The sequence below is a fragment of the Balaenoptera acutorostrata genome, chromosome 14 (assembly GCF_949987535.1).
Source record: "Balaenoptera acutorostrata chromosome 14, mBalAcu1.1, whole genome shotgun sequence".
In the NCBI taxonomy this organism is placed as follows: Eukaryota; Metazoa; Chordata; class Mammalia; order Artiodactyla; family Balaenopteridae; genus Balaenoptera; species Balaenoptera acutorostrata.
The window spans coordinates 71,801,602-71,823,387 of NC_080077.1; the positions used below are offsets into that span (position 1 = coordinate 71,801,602).

At 39.1% G+C, this 21,786-nt stretch overlaps 1 long non-coding RNA gene and 1 other non-coding gene across 2 annotated transcripts in view; one reads left to right on the forward strand and one right to left on the reverse strand.

Moving 5' to 3' along the window:
- LOC130704735 (uncharacterized) overlaps window positions 1–16,648 on the forward strand; it is a 209,692-nt gene extending 193,044 nt beyond the window's left edge. The window contains exon 5 of the long non-coding RNA XR_009005175.1: window positions 16,533–16,648. This is a non-coding gene — a long non-coding RNA (uncharacterized LOC130704735). The remainder of the gene's footprint in view (window positions 1–16,532) is intronic.
- LOC114235744 (small nucleolar RNA SNORD22) lies at window positions 11,433–11,558 on the reverse strand. Its single transcript, XR_003621849.1, has one exon. It is a non-coding gene; the product is annotated as a small nucleolar RNA SNORD22 (small nucleolar RNA).
- Window positions 16,649–21,786: the final 5,138 nt, after the last annotated feature.

Below are 21,786 nucleotides of genomic sequence, written 5' to 3' on the forward strand. Positions count from 1 at the left end.
GTATTAGTACCTAGGTTCTCATCTAATGGGACTGGGCAAGTGGGGTAGAAAGATGCTAAGACACTTTAATAAATTATAAGAAAAGCCATTTCAAAACCCAAATAACACAGGATGAGGGGTCAGGAGACTGGTTCTGATCTAAGGTCTGTCAGCCCTATGTGCTGACAAAGATTCTTTGCTTGATAAAACTTTAGTCATTATCCTGAACCTTCTCCTATGCCCATCTGTGCACTTCCGTGAAAATGCCAGTTTTAGTAAGAACCCTCATAATTCAATTTAGCAAGCTAAATGATAATAAAATCATAGTAAGCAAAATGATAATAAAAATAAACACACACACATATCAAAATCTTGGGATTTAACTAAAGCAGTGCTTAGAGGGAAATTTATGGCTTTAAATTCTTATATCATAAAGGAAAACAAAGATAAAATCCATGGCCCTTAAAAACCTAGAAAAACTTAAACCTTAAAAACCTAGAGAAAGAAGTGCAAAGTATACCTGAAGTAATCCAATGAAAGAGAATAAAGATAAGAGAGGAAAACAATTAAAGAAAAACCAGACAGATAATAAAGAAAATTAGCATGTCTAAAAGGTAGCATTCTTTTTTTTTTTTTTTAAGACAAATTTAGGGGAGGCTCTTTTATTTATTTATTTATTTAATTTATTTATTTATTTATGGCTGTGTTGGGTCTTTGTTTCTGTGCGAGGGCTTCCTCTAGTTGCGGCAAGCGGGGGCCACTCTTCATCGCGGTGTGCGGGCCTCTTCACTGTCGCGGCCTCTCTTGTTGTGGAGCACAGGCTCCAGACGCGCAGGCTCAGTAGTTGTGGCTCACGGGCCTAGTTGCTTCGCGGCATGTGGGATCTTCCCAGACCAGGGCTCGAACCCGTGTCCCCTGCATTAGCAGGCAGATTCTCAACCACTGCACCACCAGGGAAGCCCCCAAAAGGTAGCATTCTAAAAAGATATTTTATTTTTTTATTTTTATTTTTTGGTATTTATTTATTTTTAATTTTTGAATTTTATTTTATTTTTTTATACAGCAGGTTCTTATTAGTCATCAATTTTATACACATCAGTGTATACTTGTCAATCCCAATTGCCCAATTCATCACACCACCACCACCACCCCCCTGCCACTTTCCCCCCTTGGTGTCCATATGTTTGTTCTCTACATCTGTGTCTCAATTTCTGCCCTGCAAACCGGTTCATCTGTACCATTTTTCTAGGTTCCACATATATGCATTAATATGCGATACTTGTTTTTCTCTTTCTGACTTACTTCACTCTGTATGACAGTCTCTAGATCCATCCATGTCTTAACAAATGACCCGATTTCTTTCCTTTTTATGGCTGAGTAATATTCCATTGTATATATGTGCCACATCTTCTTTATCCATTCGCCTGTCGATGGGCATTTAGGTTGCTTCCATGACCTGGCTATTGTAAATAGTGCTGCAGTGAACATTGGGGTGCATGTGTCTTTTTGAATTATGGTTTTCTCAGGGTATATGCCCAGTAGCGGGATTGCTGGGTTGTATGATAGTTCAATCTTTAGTTTTTTAAGGAACCTCCATACTGTTCTCCATAGTGGCTGTATCAATTTACATCCCCACCAACAGTGCAACTGGGTCCCCTTTTCTCCACACCCTCTCCAGCATTTGTTGTTTGTAGATTTTCTGATGATGCCCATTCTAACTGGTGTGAGGTGGTACCTCATTGTAGTTTTGATTTGCATTCCTCTAATAATTAGTGATGTTGAGCAGCATTCCATGTGCTTCTTGGCCATCTGTATGTCCTCTTTGGAGAAATGTCTATTTAGGTCTTCTGCCCAGTTTTGGATTGGGTTGTTTGTTTTTTTAATATTGAGCTGCATGAGCTGTTTATATATTTTGGAGATTAATCCTTTGTCCTTTGATTCGTTTGCAAATATTTTCTCCCATTCTGAGGGTTTTCTTTTCGTCTTGTTTATGGTTTCCTTTGCTGTGCAAAAGCTTTTGAGTTTCATTAGGTCCCATTTGTTCATTTTTGTTTTTATTTCCATTACTCTAGGAGGTGGATCAAAAAAGATCTTGCTGTGATTTATGTCAAAGAGTGTTCTTCCTATGTTTTCCTCTAAGAGTTTTATACTGTCCAGCCTTACATTTAGGTCTCTAATCTGTTTTGAGTTTTGGAATTTAAAAGATTCTTGGTGGCGAAAAAGGTGATTAAAATTGCCGAGAGAACTTGCATTATGGAAGGAAGAGAGAAGAGGGGAAAGGGGGCAGCAAGAAAAGGCAACAATGAGGCTACCATCGCCTGCATGCCTGCAATGTGCCGGCACTTTGCAGTCCTACTTACGTTCATTCACTCATTCATTCACTCATTCCTTCATCCCACAGACCTTGCCTGAGTCCTAACTGAGTGCCAGGTGGGGTGATCCCCCCATCCTGATCCATTAGCCCTTTTCTCACAATCCATCCTGATTTTTGCCAGATTAGCAGTTCTACAAAGTCTTCAGAAAAGTCAAGTCCGTTTGTTTGAAAAGAAGAAAAAAAAGTCAATCTGGTTGTAAACAATCTTCGGCAGGGTCAGTCCCTGGATTCCTCCTGGGGCACAGGGCATCTAGCTGGCAGCCTCCGAGCGCTAGGAAAATGGGAGGGGGAGGCCCGACTGCCAGGAGGCAGGATGTGTTTACACTCAGGGCTGCGCTGTAGGACCAGCGAGCCGGTGAATGCGTTATTTCTTTGTAAACCCGGTTTCATCACCTCTCTGGCCTCACTGCATTCCTACGGATTTTAGGGAAAGGCTGGATGTATACAAAATCAGCAGTTTTCCTCCTTAGTGGAAGCAGCAGTCGGTGTGACCTAAAGGGAGAATCAACAGAACTGAAGATTTAAAACACCATCACCTCTAACTTCCGCTTTGACCTTGGCTTTATAAATGGTACATTTCAGGGGACGTTCCGCCTCACTAGCGCTTGCTCTCCTGCTCTCTCACGCGCTGAATTTGGGAGTCTGCGTGTGAAGGATGTACCATGAACATAAATCACACGCGGCTTCTCGAACTTGTCGCCTGACACTTCACCTTACCTTTGGATGTCTTTTGACCTTCCTGGCCCTGCCCCCTCTCCAACACCATTGAGACTGTTAGCCCCTCCGTCTTTTGCGAAATCCTTTTTGGTTTGCCTCCCATGTCCTCCAGTGTTTCTTCCTGGAGGCCACGTGTCCTCTGTCCGTCCCTCAAATCTCGCTACTATTTGATTTCTGTCCCTGCCTCTCCCTCACACTCCTTGGTGACCTCATTTATTCCCACAGTTTGAGCCTTATTATTCTTTATGCTGATGGTACTAAAGCCCTAGTTCAACACCAATTTTCTCTCCTGAGCTCCAGACCCATTGATCCAATTTCCCATTTGGTCAATCCCGCAGCCGTTCAACTCAATAAATCTAAAACTGAGCGGGTCATCTTTCCACTCCTTGTTCCCAGACCTGATCTTCCTGAAGTGGTTAACTCAACAAATACCACCGCATCCACCCAGGTGTCCAAAAAGGAACACTTGCAAGTCTTCCTTGCCCCCCACCACGGCACCCTATCAATCACAGCGTTCCCTGGGTCCTACCTCCTTCCAAGGAAGCTGTCCTCCAGTGCTTGCCCCTACCTGCACTGCTACTGCCTCTGTTCAGGCATCACCAGCTCTCACCTGCATTCTTGCAGCAGCCTCTTAGCTGCTTTTCCTGTTTCCACTTTCACTCCACTGTAATCTGTTCTGCACACTGATGCCAGACCAATCGCCATGGCACACATCTAACTGTGTCAGCCCCCTTCTGTGCTCCCACATGGTATTAAAATGAACCCAGGATTTGTTTTTAGTCAGGTATGGTGAGGCCAACAGATCAGGAGAGAAACCTTGCAGGGCCACACAGGAAGCACCAGGGTTGGTAGGAGACAAAGTAGGTAAGAAGAAAGCAAGCTAGAAACGTTATTGGAGGCTTTGCAGGAAGAAATGGGCAAGGCAGGGAAAGTACACTAAGTTAGCTTGTGATTGGCCTGTTTGGATAATGTTGGTGGGCTCTGGGCTATAGGGGTGGTCCCTTGTTGTCTGGTACCTGAACCTGGGGTGATAGAGGGCAGGGAGAATGTTGGCTTGGTGTTGTTCGAGAGCTTGATAAAGGGGATGGTTGGGGTATAGGCTCTGGATTGGTTGGTTTCATAACAAAGGAGTGCTTTTTGCTTGCCATCTCTAGGAATTAGCCAACTCCAGGAGGGGCAGTCTCTTCTGGGGTCCACAAGGGTCCCAAGATATCATAGTATCATAAAATACAGAAAACAAAAAAATAAAAAACATGATTAACACACAAAGACAGACAGATACACAGGCACACACAAATTCCCAAACACTTCAACTGGGGCATAGGCAACAGGAAGCAATGGGAAGATTTTCAGTAAGAATGGCATGATCAGATTTGCTACTTTTGGCCTTTGGAATAAACTCAGTCTTCTGCTAATATTTCCAGTCTTATCCAATTATCATTTCCTCTTTCCACTATGCACTCTGTACATTCCCCCAAATATGCTCTACTTTCTCTTGCCTATGAGACTTTGCACATAAAGTTGTTCCCTTTGTCTGAAAGGCCCCTTTCATCCCTCTTTGCCTGGTTAATGCCAGAACTTCCTTCCAGACTAAGCTCAGATGTCATCTCTCCCTGAAAACTCTCCCCTCCCCACAGGGCTGCGCTAGTTACCCTCTATGTCCTTCCACATCACCCAGCACATGCTGAACTGCAGTGACCTGGTGCTTGTCTGTCTGCTACACTTGACTAAAACTTCCTTGTGGTCCTGGAATGTGCCTTAATCATCTCCGAATCTCCAAGGCCTGGCCCAGATTGTAGCAAGCACCCTATAAATGTTTGTGGAATTTATAAGTGAACAGATGATTCGTTAGGAAAATATTCTTAAAATTAGAACTAAACATATCACAAAAGAGAGCCACCTTCTCTATAAAGCCTTTTATTTGATCCCTAGTAAGATGTGGGTATCCAAACTCAAAGGTCTTCCCTGCACACTTCTCTACTGGAGCAATGACCACATCACACATCACATGGTCTCTACCACAAATTCTTAGATGGTAGGAATCTTGCTGTTTTGTTTTTGAAATTTTTTTTCCTAATTTTTAAATATTTTCTATTTTATATTGGAGTATAGTTGATTAACAATATTGTGTTACACCACCGGATGCAGCTCTCCCACCAGAAAGACAAGATCCAGCCCCACCCACCATAACATCTAAGGAGACAAAAGACCTTTATGCAGAAAACTATAAGACACTGATGAAAGAAATTAAAGATGATACAAACAGATGGAGAGATATACCATGTTCTTGGATTGGAAGAATCAACATTGTGAAAATGACTATACTACCCAAAGCAATCTACAGATTCAATGCAATCCCTATCAAACTACCAACAACATTTTTCACAGAACTAGAACAAAAAATTTCACAATTTGTATGGAAACACAAAAGACCCCGAATAGCCAAAGCAATCTTGAGAAAGAAAAATGGAGCTGGAGGAATCAGGCTCCCTGACTTTAGACTATACTACAAAGCTACAGTAATCAAGACAATATGGTACTGGTACAAAAACAGAAACATAGATCAATGGAACAAGATAGAAAGCCCAGAGATAAACCCATGCGCCTATGGTCAACTACTCTATGACAAAGGAGGCAAGGATATATAATGGAGAAAAGACAGCCTCTTCAATAAGTGATGCTGGGAAAACTGGACAGCTACATGTAAAAGAATGAAATTAGAACACTCCCTAACACCATACCCAAAAATAAACTCAAAATGGATTAAGGACCTAAATGTAAGGCCAGACACTCTAAAACTCTTAGAGGAAAACATAGGCAGAACACTCTATAACATAAATCACAATAAGATCCTTTTTGGCCCACCTCCTAGAGAAATGGAAATAAAATAAAAAATAAAAAAATAGGACCTAATGAAACTTAAAAGCTTTTGCACAGCAAAGGAAACCATAAACAAGATGAAAAGACAACCCTCAGAATGGGAGGAAATATTTGCAAATGAAGCAACTGACAAAGGATTAATCTCCAAAATATACAAGCAGCTCATGCAGCTCAATAACAAAAAAAAACAAACAACCCAATCCAAAAATGGGCAGAAGATCTAAATAGACATTTCTCCAAAGAAGATATACAGATTGCCAACAGACACATGAAAGAATGCTCAACATCATTAATCATTAGAGAAATGCAAATCAAAACTACAATGAGATATCATCTCACACCAGTCAGAATGGCCATCATCAAAAAATCTAGAAACAATAAATGCTGGAGAGGGTGTGGAGAAAAGGGAACACTCTTGCACTGTTGGTGAGAATGTAAATTAATACAGCCACTATGGAGAACAGTATGGAGCGTCCTTAAAAAACTAAAAATAGAACTACCATACGACCCAGCAATCCCACTACTGGGCATATACCCTGAGAAAACCATAATTCAAAAAGAGTCATGTGGGCTTCCCTGGTGGCGCAGTGGTTGAGAATCTGCCTGCCAATGCAGGAGAAACGGGTTCGAGCCCTGGTCTGGGAAGATCCCACATGCTGCGGAGCGACTGGGCCCGTGAGCCACAACTACTGAGCCTGCGCGTCTGGAGCCTGTGCTCCGCAGCAAGAGAGGCCGCGATAGTGAGAGGCCCGCGCACCGCGATGAAGAGTGGCCCCCGCTTGCCGCAACAAGAGAAAGTCCTTGCACAGAAACGAGGACCCAACACAGCCATAAATAAATAAATAGATAAATAAATAAACAAATAAAATTTATAAAAAAAAAAAAAAAAGAGTCATGTACCACAATGTTCATTGCAGCTCTATTTACAATAGCCAGGACATGGATGCAACCTAAGTGTCCATCATCGGATGAATGGATAAAGAAGATGTGACACATATATACAATGGAATATTACTCAGCCATAAAAAGAAATGAAATGGAGGTATTTGTAGTGAGGTGGATGGAGTTAGAGTCTGTCATACAGAGTGAAGTAACTCAGAAAGAGAAAAACAAATACAGTATGCTAAATCATATATATGGAATCTAAGGAAAAAAAAAAAAGGTCATGAAGAACCTAGTGGCAAGACGGGAATAAAGACACAGACCTACTAGAGAATGGACTTGAGGATATGGGGAGGGGGAGGGGTGAGATGTGACAGGGTGAGAGAGTGGCATGGACATATATACACTACCAAATGTAAAATAGATAGCTAGTGGGAAGCAGCCGCATAGCACAGGGAGATCAGCTAGGTGCTTTGTGACCACCTAGAGGGGTGGGATAGGGAGGGTGGGAGGGAGGGAGATGCAAGAGGGAAGAGATATGGGAACATATGTATATGTATAACTGATTCACTTTGTTATAAAGCAGAAACTAACACACCATTGTAAAGCAATTATACTCCAATAAAGATGTTTAAAAAAAAAAAAAAGGAAAATACCTAGTACATAGAGGCCTTTGATGACCACTTGCTGAATAAATTAACTAATTAAGTGTCTCCTACCTGTGTGAATGGAAGCTAATAAATTCAGTTTGTGCAAGGAAAAATAAAGTTATAGTTCCTGGAAAAAAAAATTAAACTATGTAAGTTTTTGTTTACTAAATTTTAAAATAAATTTAGATTATGAAAACAAACAAACAAATATATATATATATTCTTTTTCAGAAATATATATGTAAATATATATCTATTCTTTTTCAGATTCTTTTCCCAGATAGGTTATTACAGAATATTGATTATAGTTCCCTGTGCTATGCAGTAGGTCCTTGTTGATTATCTATTCTATATATAATAGTATGCATATGTTAATCTCAACCTCCTAATAATTTATCCTCCCCCCTACCGCCACATTTTCTCTTTGGTAACCGTAAGTTTGTTTTCTAAGTCTGTGAGTCTGTTTCTGTTTTATAAATAAGTTCATCTGTGTCATTTTTTAGATTCCACATATAAATGATATCATATGTCTTTGACTTATTTCACTTATTATGATAATCTTTAGGTCCATCCATGTTGCTGCAAAAGGCATTGTTTTATTCTTTATTATGGCTGAGTAATATTCCATCGTATATATGTACCATATCTTCTTTATCTATTCATCTGTTGATAGACATTTAAGTTGCTTCCATGTCCTGGCTATTGTAAATAGTGCTGCAATGAAAATTGGGGTGCATGTATCTTTTTGAATCATGGTTTTCTCTGGATATATGCCCAGGAGTGGGAATACTGGATCAAATGGTAGCTCTATTTTTAGTTTTTAAAGGAAGCTCCATACTGTTCCCTATAGTGGTTGAACCAATTTTCATTCCCAGCAACATTGTAGGAGGGTTCCCTTTTCTGGCTTTTTAAAAGGTTGAAATGGAAAAGACAAAATTGTTTATTACTTAGCATGGAATCACTATCTATCTTTTTTTGGAGGAGATAATTTCTTCAGTTACTTTATCTGTCCTGTATATATTAAAGAGTAATTGATCATGATAAATTACTTTAAAAAATCTTATATTTACATATTGTCTTAGGTAAATAAAAACTGACTTTTTTTGGGCAAGGGATGAAAGACCAAAGAATAATATTCCTTATGAGAGAATAATAAGCAATGGGAAATAAAGGAAATTATGGTGTTGATGACATAATTGAATATTGGTATATTTCAAAGACATAGCCATAGAACACAATTACTTTAGGGAAAACAGAAGTCAAGGGAGAGAGGTTCGTTTTTTCCAACACCTTTGTCCCAAAGACAGATGGCAATATTATAATGCCATATAATAAGCAAACCGGAGGATGAGATCTGAGTGAACACATCCTTATTGGCCCCTTGAAATGTGATGCTCTAGAGCCTTCAAGGATGCTGGGCCCTGTGAACAGCATTTCTAGGAAGTTGCTGATTGCCATATCAGAACCCATGAACACTCTGGGAAAAAGAGACATTAAATAAATTTTGAATGTGTTGATACAAAAATGAGAGGAAAACACCTCAAGGAAATCATGGTGAAAATATTGATTGATTCAGGTTTCCAGGATTGTTTTCTAATTCATCTTCCTGAGAAGAATAGAAGATGAAGAATCTCAAGGGAGACATTTCAGTTAGCACTTTCAGGGAGATGAATAAGATGATTATTGAAGCAAGCCACAGATAGAAGCACTAGAATAATCTGGATAGAAACCATTCATTAGACTGAATCATGGTATTTTAAATTGAACTATATTTAGTATGTGAACATAATTGAATTTGGAACCCTGCCAGGCGTTGATTAATTCTAGTCAAAGTATTTAAAATTTTCTCTTCTGAAAGAAAGGAAAAACACTCACTTTTCCATGTTGAGGACTGAGCATATCCAAACATAAAAGTTAAAAAAAAAAAAGTCTTAAAAGTTCCTGGCAAACTTATATAGGGTCATCTCACTTAGTTAAGTATTTTCCCATTTAGCAAGATGGTATCTCGGAAAAGCCTCTCTCCCAGGAGTCAGGAGCCCTGAGCCCTTCGGCAAATGCCATCATCTTGACCAGTCACTCACCTACCTGGCCTCCCATTTCCTTGTCTACAAAATGAAGAGCTTGGCTGTCTCTAAGTTCTCTTCAAGCTCTGAAATTCTGAAGCTAGAGTGTATTTGAGTAAATGACCTTTCTGTGTGGGGCTCAGTCATGAAAGGATGACAGGTATGCATGCATCTGGAGTCAGGAGACCAAAATCCTGGCTCTGCCATGTACCAGCTGGTGAGCTTGGACAAGTTGTTTAATCTCCTTCACCTTCAGTGACTTCCTTTCAAAAGTAGACACAATGCTTTTCATAGCGTCGTTAATAAAGGTTAAATGATGTAATGTTTGCAAACCTAGCACAGTTCTTAACAAATATTTAACCTTTATAAATAGAAGTTGTTTTTGTCATTATTGTTATTTCATACGTGATGATGAAAATGGTGGCATGTGCAAAAAAGAAGGAAGAAGGAGGATTTACCAGGTTAAGTTTCCAAAGTTGAAAGCCATCACCCAACGATTCCTGAGTAATCTGTAAGTGTTAAAGCACCCCGAACGGTGGGGCTCTTTGTGTTGGGCTTTGTAGAAATCCTCTTTTCTTCTCTTTGGATTTGAAGGCTTAACTCTGAAAACCCCAGTACACTGGGCTAAACACTGAAGAAAAGGAGAGAGGTTTTGTTAGCTCACTTGAATTCATCCCTTCTACCTTAACAACTCTGTATATAAGACTTGTTCATTTCTTTCATTGGTAATCTGGGGAAAAGAGTAAGAGAGTCATTGCTAACTCTAGACTGTTCTCATCTACAAGGCATATTCCTTGGGTAAGAGTGATTCATAAGGCAGGTAGAATTTGGGGTCCATTCTGATTTACAGCCTGGCTCACTGGAAGTCTGGCTTACTTGCTCCTTCCTGGTCATTGACTGAGGCCACTAATTGGCTTTCCTCTGACAGTTTCCTTGGGGATTCTCAGAGGAAGGGGAGACCTCTGAACTGTTGAAAAGGATCTTCAATAAAAGCTGTTAGAATCTCTTGAGAGAGAGCATATTCTCTACATGCATTCTGCATGTGCACACACGTGTATGTATGTGCACGTGCTCACACACACTGCTGAGCTCAGGGTGACGCTCTGTATGGACAGGGAATGAGCAGCTCTTTCCCCCTTTACTGGCTGCTATCCTCTTATGCAAAGATCTTTCATCAATGCTGGGAAATAACTGGTGCTTTACTGTGTGTGATCAGCTGTAGAAGCTTCCCTTGGTAGGTGCAGTCTCCTGTGTAATTCTCATTCCCATCTCTCCCAAACCTCTCCTTTCTCTCAGAGCCTGTTTTTTTGCATTTATTATATTGTTTTCATGGTTTCACAGTTTTACTGAAGCTGTCCCTTTCGGGGTATTCTGTGTTTAATACTTTGGAAAGGAAATAAAGTATCACACGCACATACAAATGCAAATCTGTGAGGGAGATTGGGTCCTTCAACACAGGACTAAGGTTAATTCATTTTCTCAATGTAGAAATGATACATAAAGCTAATTATTGGACTTACTGCAGGAGCAGAAGCTTTACAAGAGGGAATATTCCCTCTTGTAGAGGGAAATAAGACACAGGAAATTTCAGGTGTAGTGACTTAATTAAGGAAATTATTAAGATCCTAATAAACAGCACTGATCATACTGTCACTTAGGAAGTTAGTTTGTGTTTGTATTTTAGTTTGTGTAGAAAATAGGTCTTTTCTTTGGAAAGTACCACTGTAATCTAAGCTTAGAGGTGTCAAATATAGCTCATTAGAGGAAGAACAGGAATGAATTGTCATGAAAATTTTTAGTTGTATTTATTGTTTTTATTTTTTAATTAAAAAATTTTTTTCAACCAGTAGTTTATTTCCCCCTTTCCCATGTGTAGAAATTCTTATGATCCCTCAGACAGTTCCTTCTGGAACAAGCTTTCCTCTTCGCCCCCAGCCAGCCCCAGTGGGTTTGCCTTTACAGGCTCTGGGACTAGGACAGGAGGTAAGATGTCTGAGTGTTTCTTCACTGGGAAAATATTTATTGTTTTTAATTTGCCTTCCAGTATTCAAATATTAGTTTATAAAATAGTTGTTGGAAATGCTTAACTTATTTATTACATTCGTGAAAACTATTTTTCTTTAGCAGGCACTTTGGAGGGAAAGTGGGACTTTGGAAGAATCCACAGCTGAGTGAGAATGAAACATACATTTTAAACTTAATCCATTTACTTTAACACAAAATGGTAGGCACTTCTATCTGAACTCCAGATGTCCTGTTCAAAATATCAAGTTGAGCACAGGAATCCGTCTTCCTCTCTTACCTTCCATCCCCTCCTTTAAAATTCCAATAAAATGACAAGAGGATATATTTCTAAAAAAAAAAAATCCACAATAACACTCTAAAACTTTTCGAAAATGTGCCATCAATGGGCTAGACATTTTTGGTACTTTTCAGCTGGTACTGGTTTGATGGAGAAATCAGAGCAGAGAAAATTACAGTCCAACACACCAGAGGTTTTGTGGCCAGAGGAAAAAAAGCATAGCAGAGCCTGAGTTAGTTCCAAACTTCAAAAAGACAGAGAGAGAGAGAGGAAGGAAGGGAAGGAAGGAAAGAAGGAAGGAAGGAAGGTAGGAAGGAAGGAAGGAAGGGGAAAAAAAGAAGAGGGGAAAGAAAGGACTAAACAATTCCACCCAAGACTAAAATACTAAAGTAATGCACTTCTAGAATTAGGTGCCCCCCACTTTGGCAGTGGTGGAGATCCCCAGCCTGCCTCTCTGTTGCCCATTACTTAACCTTGACGAAAAGCTGCTCATCAAAATGCCTTGTTCCATCACACAAAGCATATGTGAAACCACCTAATCAAAGGAAGGATCTGTTAAGAAAATGGATTTACCAGTCTCTGAGAAAACCCTTTCCAGCCATTCATACTAAGCAACCAAGTCCTTTATCCAACATGATTGAATCACCAAAGATCTCAAGACGTTTAAAGGAAATTCATAGCACGAAAAAGGAGCACCAAGGTGAGCAAACAGAACAGTTGGCCTTGGAGAAAGCAAAGATAATTCAGATACCAGAAGTTAACTTCTTAATAAGTCTATTCTCTGCAAAATTCAGGAGTCTGCTATGTTTATAAAAACACACTGCTTTAAAAAAGGAGCAATAAAGAAAAAAAGTTTTGATAAAAAATGTGTATAATTATTGAATTAAGAAATAATCATTGGATTTAATAAATTATTAAATGCACATATTTGACTACTTATCTGGTAAACTGTGATCTAGTAATATGGATGATAGAGTGGAGAAAATTTCCCATAACCTAGAACACAACATCTTAGAAGTAAGGGTTTCTGAGTGACAGCAGATAGGAGAACATAAAGAGATAAAAGAAGAAAATGTCTCTACCTTCAGTTTTTGGTCTTCAGTTTACCAAGTGCCAAACAGCATTGGAAAATATTCCTCTGTAGGTATATCCCACTGAACATTCACAACCCCAAGGATAAAGAGAAAATCATAAAAACAGGGAAAAAAACCCCAAATTACCTGCAAGAGAACAGAACCAGATTGACTTGAGATTTCTCATTACTAACAGTGGATGCTAAAGAAAATTGAGCAACATTTTCAAAATTCTTAAGGTAAAAGATTTTGAATCAAAAATTTTATACCACAATTTATTTTCAAACACATTTTCAGACAAGTAAGGATTTATAAAGTTTACTATGAATACATCCTACACTTTAAACATTAATTTGTCAAGAAAGGAGTACGATCAAACAAAACAAGCATTTCAGGATGAGGGTCGTGTGGGATGTGAAAGTATTGATAGCTACTGTCACTCAGAATAGAGAAGAAAGATGGCAATAAATTTAAAGAAGATTCATTAAGCCTCGATTCTTGGAAGCTTCTACTATGAGTGGCAAAGTTTTATTGATATGGAGTTCTCATTTATGGCTTCTGCCATAATAGCTGATTCTACAGGGAATAATGTTTACATGTTTATATTGTATTGATACATCCCATTTGGGGTTTCATTTTTAAAATTATCCTACAGGAGAAACACAGAAGACATATAGAGAATTCTACAAGAATATATAGAAATAGATTGAAAGATAGATAGATAGATAGATAGACAGACAGACAGACAGACAGACAGACAGATAGATAGATAGATGATAGATGTAGATAGATTGGTAGATTATTGTGAACCCTAGAAGTATAAAAATAAAGGTATAACTAAAAATATTTGGGAAGTAGACTGAGAAAAAGAGGTGGAAGGAAAATTAATGTGGTAACTTCTTCAGGTTTCACTGCAGAAGATCAATAGATAATGTCTAAAGTTTATAAGTTTAGAAATAGAAGTATGACAGCAATGAGAAAAACCAAGTCAGAGGAAAAGGTTAGCGAAGGTCCCCTCTGTGAAGGTGGTGCAGAGGAGCTGCCACAGGAAAATAGTTAAAGGAAGTCATACTTTGTACTGCGTGCCTTCTCTACAGTTTGAAATGTTACTGTGTCCATGGAATACTTCCATGGTTAAAAGCTAGTTTATAAAAATAGAAGAAATCCTATAAAAATGAACTTACAGTTAATCCATCTTTTGGCTGTGGAAAAGGGAAAACTCAACTGATCATCTGCATGTATTTTTCAATGAATTCAGAAACACAAAAGAGCATTAAAAACACTTCAGCTGTGTACAAAAGATGTAAAAATGTTAATGCCCTTCAACCAAAGACCACCAGGGCTCTGCAGACCTATTGCACTGAAGGAGAGTGCCCACTAGGGGGTGCTATACAGCCCTTCAGGGAGGGCGAGTTAGAAAGATGCTATTATAGGATTTAGGCTTTGGGTGGGTAATTTTGGGGAGAGTTGAAGGAAGGAGGGGCTCACTCTAGATTGAGTGCTGTCAGAAAGCAGGAGCAAGTCTATGACAGGGTGTCTAAACAAATCTGATCTATGGGGAGGGAGGCTTAAAATGGGGATACAACTGTAGTTGGTAAAGAAGTAGCCATCACTCATTTTAGCTGAGAACTGGAGATGTTTGCTATTTTGTGGGTTGCATGGTGCTTTTGTTTTGACTCATTTATCATAGTGTCAGAGTGACCTTGTCTGATGTTCTGTGAATTTCTGTCCGATAGGAGAACAGCATGGCCTGGCTGTGAGCATCATCAGACCAGTTTCCAGCAGTCAGGGGCTGCTCTTGGCTTTCTCAGAAACAAATGAAGGAAAATATCTCTTCTTAACATGTTTTGTGAGCTTGTACTTGTCTGGTGTGGAGTTTGAAGCTGCTCTCCTTTAGGATATATAAATATATCTATAAATTTTATATTATGTATCATCTATAATAATTATATATAATATTATATAATATATAACATATAATTATGTAATATTATATAATTATAGAGTACAGATTATATATAATTATGTAATATAGTGAATAATATTATATATATTATAAAAATACATTTATATTTATGTAATTTTTTTTTTGCCAAAAACAATGGTCACTGTGGTGAGCTCTGTTACCACTTGCTCTTCTCCAAAGACTCTCTTCTCTTGGTTTTGTTGACACTGTACTTCTCTGATTTTCTCTATATCTCTGACCTTGATCCAATCTCATAGAAATTTCCTTTTGTGCTTCCACACTCTCTCCCTAGCTGATCTCACCCATTCCCATAGTTTCAAATACAATCTCTATGGTGATAGGTTCTAAATTTATGTCTAACTCCGGCCTCTCCTCTGACCTCCAGACTCATTTATCCAACTGCCTACTTGACATCTTCTCTTGAAATTCCACAAAAATCTCAAACTTAAGGGCTCTAACAAGGAATTTATTGACTTTCCTCTTCTGGTCTTTGCCATCTCACAAAACAGTCCCACCATCTACCTAGATTCTCAAGCTTGCGACCCGGGAATCAAACGTGATTCATACGTACCATCAGTCCCCGTATCTCATCCACCAGCAAATCCTGTTGCTCCTACTCCAAAAAGCATCTCCTATCTCCCCCACTTCTCACCTCCTCCGCAGCCCAGCTCTGGTCCAAGACCTTCACCGTCTCCATGACACCAGCTTTCTTATTAGTCTCTCGGCTTCCATCTTGGATCTTTTCCCAAGCTATTCTCACAACAGCCAAAGTTGTCTTTTATGTATTTATTGGCCACGCCGTGCAGCTTGTGGGATCTTAGTTCCCTGACCATGGACTGAACCCCAGCCCTAGGCAGAGTCCTAACCACTGGATCACCAGGGCATTCCAAAGTCATCTTTTGAAAGCATAAATACAATTAAATCACTTTCCTCTCACCTTGAAATCCTTCAGTAACTTTCCAATGCACTTTAAAATAAAATCCAAAGTCTTGCCCACGGTCTGTGGCCTGCATGACTTATACTCTCCCTACCTGTCAGACTGATCTCATCTTAGATGCCCCTCCCCACCCAACACATTTTTCTTCAGATTTTTAAACATGTTTCCAAGTTATCAAGCTCTTCCCTATCTCAGAGTCTTTGAGCTTTTCCTTCCTGTGAAAGCACCCACACAGGCCTTTCTCCACCACACTCCCTTCCTTCCCATGAAAGGGCCCTGCTCATCCTTCAGTGTGTGCTTCAGTGTTCCCTCCAGAGAAAGTCTGTCCTTGACCTCCCTGTCTAATTAACTCCCCTAATTATTATGTCATCAAATCCTTTTCATTTCTTTCTTAACACTTACTGGAATGCATAATTATCTATGTGTTAGATAATTTAATAGCTATCTCTCCCTCAAGACTAAAAGTTCCAGCAAGGCAAAAGAAACAGCTGTTTTGTTTTTCACTCTGGTTCTGCATTTAGCACATAAGCAGCACTCAGTAAATATTTGTTGAATGGAGAGACATATGAATCCATTGTCAGTTACTGATATCTTTGGATAAGTTAGGTTTGTTCTCACCAGCTTCAGAACACTATAGGAGTGAAGGAGGGTAGCTAAAAATGTAGGAAACATCAAAGAACATCAAAATGGACTCTTGTGTCTTCAGCAGGTTGAACATGAACAGAGGGTGAGGGGATTCAGCCTTGGTAAAGGAGAAGGATCAGTGCATTTGGATGCAGAAGACTGACGGTCTGGACCATGCAGGAAGTTGAACCGTTCACTTAAGGCGCTCTGTGGTAAGCTGAATAATGACTACCCAAAGATGTCCGTGTCCTAATTTCTAGAATATGGTACCTTACATGGAAAAAGAGACTTGGTAGATATGATTAAATTAAGGATCTTGAAATAAAATCCTGGGTTATCCAGGTGGCCCAATGCAAGAGGTCCTATAAGGGGAAAGCAGGAGGTGCAGAGTCATAGATGGAGATGTGATGACAGAAACAGAGTAATGCAGGGCCATGAGCTAGGGAATGCAGGCAGCCTCTAGAAGCTGGAAGAGGCAAGGAAATGGATTTTCTCCTAGAGCCTTCAGAAGGAACACAGCCCTGCCGACCCACTTAAATTTCTGACCATCACAAGTGTAAGAGATAAATCTGTGTTGTTTTAGGACACTAAATTTGTGAAAATTTATAACTACAATAGGAAATTCATATAAGCTCTAAGATTTATCTCTGAAATCTGTCTTATTTACTTTTTTTAACCTTTATCACTGTTGTTGTTGTCTCTCTGTACTAAAGTATACGTTATATAATAGAGCAGGCTACATCTCTGTTTCCCACTGTTTTGTTTCCAGAACCTAGAACAAGACCTGACACAGAACAGGTTTTAAATAAATGCTTCTTGAATCAATGAGAAGATGAACACAAATTCCTATCCAATGGAAATATTGTAAAGGGCAACATGCAACTCTGAATTATAGGCTATTTGCAAGAGTTGAGAAGAAGCCGTGTTCTCCATTCTCCCCTGTTATTCTCTTTTTTTCTTTTTCTAAAAATTTTTATTGGAGTATAGTTGATATACAATGTTGTGTTAGTTTCAGGTGTACAGCAAAGTGTTATACGTATACATATGCCCACTCTTTTTCTCATTCTTTTCCCATGTAGGTCATTACAGAGTATTGAGTAGAGTTCCCTGTGCTATACAGTAGGTCCTTATTAGTTATCTATTTTATATAAAGTAGTGTGTATATGTCAATCCCAATCTTTTTTTTAACTCTTTCATCCCTCTGCTGCCTCCCCATCTGGTCTCCTTTACCTCTCTCCTCATTTGTTCCTCCTTTACTTGATGCCCTTTTACCCACTTCTTTCTTTAGGCTCTCTACCCTTCATTATATTCTAAGATAAACAACTGTCCTGCTTGGGGATCCAGGAATGACTGGATTATATAATTACAGAGATAGCCACTTCTGATTTAAATATATGTCATCCATGCAGCCCTGTGCCCTTGATTAAGTTTACTATCTAATCATGATGTGTTCATTTACCTTAATTTGATTAGACCATCGTGTGTGACCAAAATCCCTGGTTCTGAAATTGCTCAAACTGATCACAAAAATGTACCATAATGTAGTGACTTGGAACGTGTTTCCTTTTCAAGGGACAGTCATGTCACGTGCAGTGTTATCGAGTCAGGCAAATTAATTCCTCCAGGGCGAGGCAGTGCTGGAAAGGGGGCTGTGACCCAGCTTTCTTCCTCTCGCAGGCCTGCTGGGTAATCCTGTCACGTACTCTGGTTTACCAGGGAGCGTCTGTGGGTTTTTCTGGGATGTAGGTTTCAAACAAAATTATGTAAAAAGTGTGTGTGTGTGACAGAGAAAGAGAGACACAGACAGACAGACAGAGACAGAGAGAGAGACAAAGGCAACAAGCATACCGTATATATTACATGAAAAAATCTGACAAAATACAGACGACTCTACCTTTTTAAACTTATAATTGGTGCTTTCAAGTATTCAGTGTTTGTTAGGTGAGATCATACAATCCTTCTCAGGAGGATTATTGACTGACAGGGGTAGATGACGTGCCTCTGCAATGCTGGTCCCTCACACTTCTCTCCCTGAAATTCAGATGGGGGAGGGGTTGTGAGGGAGGCTAGGAGGAGAGAATGTTGACTATGGTGACCTGCATGAGGTGAGCGCTCAGGAAGCCTCCTCTGTGTGAAAATGTCTCCTACTCACATTTCAAACGGACATTCCTTTGAGTGAACAGACTCCTATTTTAATTTTTTACTACTTAAATTTGTGAACACCTTTCTTTCTTGAAGATGGCAGCCTCACTGATGCATTAGTCCTAACAGGCTTGCTTAGCTCTCATATATGCGTGATGTGGTGTGTGTGTGTGTGTGCGTGTGTATCAGAGAGCTCTTATCCTCTACTGGACAGAGAGAAAATTACAAAAAGTAAGGATGGTGGTGTTCTTCAAACAATTAAGAGATAAGTACCTCTTGGGTGGTTAATCCTGTTGCCGATTTGTATCTTTACTAATTTCAGTTACAAGTCGCAGCAACATTTATCCAAATCAATATACAAGGAGTTATTTCAAAGTTTTCTGTATTTATGATTGATGCTGCATCCATTCATTTCTTCATTTAGCAAATTTTCACCAAGCCTCTATTATGGTACACCAAACTCTATGTTGGTTGCTGGAATTGCAATCATGAAAAAGAAATCTCCCTGCCCTTCTAGAGTTCAGAGAACAGTGGAGTGAGTAATATAAAACAGGTAAATTGTACACAATTGTGGTAAGTGTCTTAACTGAAAAAAGATTGGAATAAACTACTAAAGGATCCTGAAGACAAAACTTCTGAAAATTACCCTAATTCATTTTTACTTATGTGATCTAGAAAAATATATAATATTAAAGTGATTGTATTCTTCTGACACTTTAAATTATGATTGTCAAAGAATGTCTTCCCTATACTTTTAAGTCAGCAGTGTCAAACCTCCCAGGGATTTATTCACAAAATTTCTAGAAAGATCAATAATCTGCAGTTTATCCAAAGAGCAAAAAATTACATTAAACAGTTCTTCCGGGTCTTTCCCACATCCTTTACTTTGTCATTGAGACTGCCCATGAAACAGAAAAATCAAAGAATTTCAGGGTGTGTGTGTGTGTGTGTGTGTGTGTGATGAGATAGGAAGTCTGTGGGTATTATTATTGTTCCCATTTTACAGATGTCAATCATGAAGCCCAGAGAGGTTAAATAACTTTTCAAGGATACACAGCTAGTGAGTGAGAAGCTGGGATCTGAGTCTAAGCAATCTGGATACAGATACCGCTACTACAGGGGTCTCTCACATGCTTTGAAATGGAGGAGACTGGAATTAAAAAGCTTAGTAATTTTAGTTGACTATAAGATTAACATGAGTTAACTATATGAAGTGGCCCACAAAAAAGTTAAAAAATTTGTCTTTGCTAATAAGAATATAGTATCTATTTGCATAATAATAATCAATACATAACAAACTACTCCAAAACTTAGCACACAATTATTATCATCACTCACTTATTATTTCACGGTGTAGGTCAGGAATCTTGGAGTAGCTTTCTGAATCCTTTGATTCAGGGTCTCTCACAAGGCTGCAATCAAGGTGTCAACCAAGGCAAAAATCAGCGCAAAGATTAACTGGCAGAGGACCCACTGCCCAGCTCGCTTGTGTGCTCCTGGCAGGATTCATCTCCTCGGATGCCCTGGGACTGATGGAGACATCATCGGTTCCTTGTTGCATGGACCTCTCTACAGAGCTACACAAAACTGTACAGCGGTATCTCTCAGAGCAAAGGCTTTGAAAAACAGCAAAGGATAGTGAAAGAGGGTGAGCAAGTTAGAAGTCAGAGGTTTTTGATATACATGTAATCTAATCTCAGAAATGACATCTCATCACTTTTACCATTTCTGTTAGAAGAAAGCTACTCTGTCTGGCCCAGGCACAAAGGGAGGTGATTACACAAGGTCACAAACGCCAAGAGGAACAGATTACACGGGATCATTTTAAAGGCACCTATCACACTGTTACCAGTGCCAGAACCCATCTCCCTAAAGCCACGGCTTCTAGAACCTATTAAGATGTTAAACATATATTTATATAAAAGGTACAGAAATGAAAATATATGTATGTATATATATATATATACACATAATTACATATATATGTAAGAAACTACAAAAAATAATTTGATTATAAGGATCAAGGATCTTTAGCAATTTCAATTTCCACCTGAAATTTTCCATTATCAGGGAAGTCAGACCTTTTTCTTCAGTGAGAGAAGCTTTCATAAAAATTTTATAAGCCCTCCACCCAATTCAGTCCACTGCTTATGGTCATGGAAGCCTGTAAGCAAATGGATATGAAAAGTTGTTTATCTTGTTCTGGGGTCTATTTCTTGTTATTCCAGAAAAACCTTGATTAATCTCCTCCATACCCCATTACATTAATCAAAAACCCTAAGTTACCCATATTTTATTTACCAGATAGGGAAATGTATTTTCTTCATCTCTCACAATTATATTCTTATTCATACGAGTATAATTGATCTTAAACAAAATATTTTTAATATTCCAACTAATTGGGGTTAAGAAAAGAGAAGAAACAAAGAAATGACTAGAATATCAGTAATGAAATCTCTGCCTTAAGGAAATAATGTCAGATTTGGAGAAGGGAACAATTTTGACCCTTGAGTTTTTTTTTTTTTTTTCTAATTCTGTTTTAATATTAGATACCCCTGTGATTAATTTTAGCCTCCATTTACTGATTAATTTTTTTCTAAAATACTGCAATGAAAGCAGGAATGGTCTGTGCCAGTCTGCATGTGCAGACCACAACTGTGGCATTGCCCTCTGTCCTGGGAACTCCTCTGGAAGAGGGTTTTAGTAAAAAGAAAGATATTCAGAAGAGAAAAGCTTTGTATATAAATTTTGTAATTTTTTTTTAACTGCGAATTGGCTCACGGAAACTGTCAGAAAAAACTGGTTTTGTCTGGCTCCTGTCAAATACATTCTAGAACTTTTCCTTACAAATCACCACTACTTCCTCTCTGTGCGCTCATTACTTCCTCTCTATTTGTTCACTGTTACTTGTTTCATGAGAAAGGCGAGCCCTGAGCACGGGTGATATTTCTCGGCCTGAGGAACGTCATCAGTGCTCAGAGTCTGCCTGTCTTTCTCATCAGAACACTTCCCTTTAATGTCCTAGGAATGTACAAGGACCAGCATCCTCAGCCTACACAGTCAGGGTGCCCTGTGGGAGCGGAGTCCACATCTGCAGACTGCTTCTCTCAAATGAGAGGTTGTGAGAGCCCAAAAGATTGGTCGTCATTCTTCTTCTCAATTGCTGGGGCAGCCTCACCTGCTGTTGAAGGTAAGTC